Here is a 5486-nt window from a genome sequence, read left to right as displayed (position 1 = left end):
TGGGGGCCAACAGGAGTGAGAACTGCAGGTAGTTTGCAGGAGTTGCAGATGGTGTCGTTATCTCTGCGTTTCAATCTTTATCAGAAATAGTTATTATGGTAGTCTATAGCAATGGCAGAAACTATTTAATATTTTACAAATAAATCCTAATGGTATTTTGATGACAGATTGTTTTCACTTGATGTTGTAAAAGTGAGGAATGGGAGAGAAGGAACTCCGTACTGGGCAGATTCTGGCAGCTTAGGTCCATGGCTCTTCTTCTAATCATGGACAAGGAAATGTGTTCTGTTGAAATTGCTGCCGCCAGAGCCTCACTAGCGTCTATTCTCTGTAGAGCCAGAGGAAAGTGAACAGAATCAATCGTTACAGGGCTTGACAGCAAGCTCTGCGGACTACAGATTTTGTGTCATGGTCTTTTCCTCACTTCCTCTTCTCAGGAGCTGGGAGCGGGCTCTTTGAGTTATTTACAATTGGATTTTTGACTCTTTTAGGCCAAGAGAAAAACTATGAAATTAATGGTATTTTATTTCTTCCAGTAAAATTAAGTAACCTGGTTTATTTGGTTAGAGGTAATTTAGCGTGCATATATAAAGAGCAGATGACCAGCATTTAAATTTTTTAGCTTTTCCCAGTCACCAGAGCAGACAGATGATTTCTGCTTCTTATTTTTAAATAACCACAAGGACATTCCACAGAAACCTGTATGGAATCATGTGTTGTAGAGCTCTTGCATTTGTGTAGTAGGAAGGAACCAAGGGACCAGTGAATTGTAGCTGCTTTTAAAAAATGGTTGGAAAAAAATCAGTGCTAAATTATCTTCCTGTATAACAGTTTAGGCTCTTTGAACATCCTCTCTGGCATGTAGATGGAGTTAAATTGACTTAGTTGGGCATGGTAAAGAATCTTACTTGCTATGGACTGCCTCGTGAATGCTGGTTCGAGAAATAAAAATAACCCACCTTGTTATTTCCGGGAGCTGCGGAGCCCAGCAAGTTATTTTTATAGTTTAATGAACTAGGTCCCAGCTTCCACAGGGAGACACAGCAAGCAGAGTACTTCATAATTTACTGCTGTAAAATGATCAGGATCCATGTTGTCTATAAAACATGAAAAACAGTCTTCATTCTTTACCAATTAGATCATAGTTACAACTCACAGTTCCTTTGAGCTTAAAAGAAAAAATTTAACTGCTAGACATAAATGAATGCTGTGGTTAAATTAAACCCTTCAACAGCCCAAACAGGCTTGAAAGAAATGCCTTCTGGATGTTATTAACACGCATATTTAAGTGCTATTTTTAAATTTTAACTGCAAGCCATAGCAAGCATAAATGTTTAGAACAGCTATTTTGGCATCACAATCCTGCTTTACATTTTTTCATCTTTACTACTTCTCTCCAATAATTATTCCACCTTTCATTACTTTAAAAAAATTGCGGAGATAACTAAGTTGTTTTATGGAAATAATTGTAGCTGAGGAACAACTGATGTCAAGGCAGCTTCATAGAAAAGAGTTCTCTTCAGCTAACATGCCAGCAAGATCGTGTTTCATTCCCCAGTACACTAGCATAGCATGCATAGGAACTGTAGTTTGAACGTAATAATTTTAAATGTTTAATTTATTTATGCTCATTAAAATATGTTCACTGTGGAACAATTTAAACATAACCATCAATCCACCCATAACAACCAAAGTAAAATTGGAATATTTATGCGTTGAGGAGGCAGAGACAGAGTTAGAGATAGACAAAGATTTTTGTCTTTCATATAGCTTATTTCCCGAACAATCTATTATCATAGGGAATAGCATGGTTTTCAACACATGGTATATGAGTTTGCTAAGGCTGCTATAACAAAATATCTCAGCACAGATGATTGGAACAACAGGTTAGAAATCCAAGATCAACGTGTTGGGAATTTTGAATTCTCCTGGGCCATCCTTTTGAGTTGGTGTGAGGAAATGAAAGGTCCATAAGTTGAGGGGATGGTCTGTGTGAGTCAGAGTACTGCAAGGGTGATGAGAGAATGGAAGGGTACAGATATTAACAGTGGGGGAGTTCTTTTGTTTGCTTTTTATAGGTCAATTGTTTGTTTTCTTGATGATAGCCATGTTGACTGGGGAGAGATGGAATCTCAATACAGATTTGATTTACACTTCCCTGATGGGCAAGGTTGTTAAACATCTTTGCATGTATTGATTGGCCATCTGTACTTCTTCCTTTGAGAACTGACTAGTCAATTCATTTGCCATTTATTGCTTGGATGCTTTCCTTTGTATAACATCAATTTCCAATACATGAGGGATTATTTCTGGAGCCTTGGCTATATTTTGTTGAATTATGTATTGCTATGGAATAAAATAGCATCTTGATTATTGTAGCTTTATGTCAAGCCGTGACATGTTTTCCCAAATTCAAACCTTCTTTTCAGTTATTCTTCTGTATTTATTCTAAACCTTTCAAATTTATATATGAACTTTAGAATGCTTGGGATTCATATGTGTTAAAACTATAAATCAATTGCTATTTTGATTACATCAAAATTGTAGATCAGTTTGGGGAGTAAAGATATCTTATATTTTCTCATTATCAAAGTTTTAAAATGATGTTTTTCTATTTACAAGCATGCATTCTTTAATGATAGAGATATGTTTTGAGAAATGTTTTTAGATGATGTTGCCATTATGCAAACATAATAAAGTGCATTTATACAAAGATAGCTATGATTTTACCAGATCTTATAATCTTGTAGCACAACTGTGGTCAGTTATTTACTAAAACACTGTAATGTGGTCCTTGACTGCACTTAAATGTTCCTTAAGCATATAGGGTGATATTTTACGTTTTCCAATATGCAAATTCTATTCAGAGACTTGTATCCTTCAAAAGTTGGATTTAGTTAGCATACAAAATAATGGGCTTTGTTATGATATCTTTATATATGTCACTGTACGTTGTTTATGCTTTCATGTCATACATATATGAATCTAGAAAATACATATTTAACAACCACGGAAACAAATCTCATTGCTGATCTCTTCACTGCCTAATGAATCTGTGATATGTTCAGACATCATTCCTTCAGGAGACATTGGTTGAACACACTTTAAGTCCCCAACATTGTACCATCAGGGGCTGATTGTGTGGGAATAAATAAATTACACAGGGTTCCGGCCTGAATGGAGCTTATCATCTCATTGAAAAAGCAAAAAAGTCAACTAATATATGTTCACAAACTTTGATGAAACGTGAACAGCATGCAGATACCCAATATCCAGTGGCCCAAAATATCCAATAAGAGGCAAATAGAGAGAAGTCTTGTAATGCTTGTCAGCAGAAACCATTTAGAGAATGGGGACAGCACATGTGAAAACCTAGGGGAAGCTAGACTGGAGCTCCACACTGCTCTCCAGTTAATGGACAGTCACAGGACTGAAGAACATTTATTGAATCCAGGACCTGTGATGTCAGAGGTTCAGTAAGTAGCCAGGGACCTGTGGATCACAGCTTCAAAGATGTTACGAGGCTTTGGCTTGAAGCCATTTAGATTTTTTTCTTACTGAAGGTGCTTATCATGTAAGTGTCTAATAATAGTTTTGAATATAATGCAGCGTGTGCCATTGCCATTCTTTCTGCTCTGTGGTCCACCCTGATGTGCACAGCCTCCATCATACATTCCTGCTGCCGGGAACTGAGCTGCTCTGCCCTGCCTTCCCTACCATGACAGCCTGAACCCCTCTGAAACTAAACCCTAACAAATCTTTCCTCTCTTAAGTTCTTTCTGTCAGGTGTTGTGATCACAGCCACATGAAAGTAACTGATGCTGCTATCACCTGAGATATATTTCGGAATAGCTAGGGCTTTCTGATCATTTGGATGGGTACCAGAAAGAGAGAGAAGAAAGGATTAATGTTCAGATTGGGGCTGAACACAGAGGCAAGCGTGTGTGATGCTAATCGCAGAGAGGAAAGACACAGGAGCGAAGTTACAGATCAGGACTTTTGTTTAGATATTTTCATCTTCATTCTCAAGTGGGGATGCCAGGCAGGAAGTTGGATGTGAAGCTGATGGGAAGGTCTAAGCTGAGGCTAATTTAGCAAACTGTCAGAGCATACTTTTAAGTGACAAAAGCAAAGCATAATGAAGTGTTCTGAGATCTTAATTACAGTGAAGGCATATGGAACCGCAAGCAGACAACAACGTTCCTGGCAGTTGTCTTTGGAGGAGGTATGTGATTATGACTGGATTTATTTGTGACCTTAAATATTTACTGAACATAAAACCAAATATTACATTTTAAAGGTGATTTCTGGGGGTTGGGGGAGTAACTGAGTTATAGAGAGTCTGTCTCATATGCTTAAGGCCCTACATTCAAGTCCTGTGAGCCCCAAACACATGCACATGTACACACACAGTTGCACACATGAAGTGATTTCTTTAGAAATATTCAGGGAGGGGGCTGGAGAGAAGGCTCAGCGGTTAAGAGCACTGACTTGTCTTGCAGAAGGCCCCAGGTTTGATTCCTAGCATCCACATGGTGGCTAACAACCACCTGTAACTCAAGCTCCAGGGGATCCGACGCCTTCTTCTGACCTCTACAGGCATTGCAGGACATGGGTACACTTACATATATGCAGGCAATATGCTCATACACATAAAAGAAAAATATTTTTCTAAAAGAAATATTCAGAGAAACAGTATGGATCACAGTACAGACACTGATGGTCTAAGGGCACTTAAATCCCTCATCTTCCTCATGGTTTTGTTAAAACTCTCTGAATAATTATTTCTTTTCGGTAACTCCAAGTATTATATTTTTAATATGCAAAAGTGGGGCTAGGGAGTGCTTGCCTGGCATATACAAGCCCTGATTTTGATTCTCAGCACTGCATTTTTTTTTTAGTATAGAAATGTGTTGTTGAAGAATGTTGTTGGCAGGCTGGGCAGGGGAGTGCAAGCCTTTAGTCCCAGCACTCAGGAGGCAGAGGCAAGCCTATCTCTGTGAGATCTATTCCAACCTGTTCTAGATAATGAGTTCCAGGCCAATTGGGGCTACAGGGAGACTCAAAAAGCAAAACAAAACAAACAAAACTAAAATACTACAGGGGCTGGGAGATGCCTCAGTGGTAAGAACACTTGCTATGCAAGCACAAGGCCGTGAGTTCAGATTTTTAGCACCCACAGAAGAAGCTGGGTGTTGCCAGGGCCATGTGTACTGTAACCCCTGTAGTGGGGCTGCAGACAGGATGATCGCTGGGGCTTGCTGACCTTTAAGCTAGTCAAAATAATGGTGAGATGCAAGTTTAATGAGAGAGCTTGTCTCAAAGGAATAAGCAGGAAGTATAGAGTAGGGCATCTGACTCCTTCTCTGGCCTTTGTATATGCGTCAGGGTGCACGCACATCACACATTGTGTACAACACACACACACACACACACACACACACACACACACCCCTGGATATTTCCTTAACACCATATATATATAT

Source organism: Nannospalax galili, unplaced genomic scaffold (genome assembly GCF_000622305.1).
Source record: "Nannospalax galili isolate Female #2095 unplaced genomic scaffold, S.galili_v1.0 scaffold38, whole genome shotgun sequence".
Classification (NCBI taxonomy): domain Eukaryota; kingdom Metazoa; phylum Chordata; class Mammalia; order Rodentia; family Spalacidae; genus Nannospalax; species Nannospalax galili.
Note: the sequence above shows the minus strand (reverse complement) of the source record.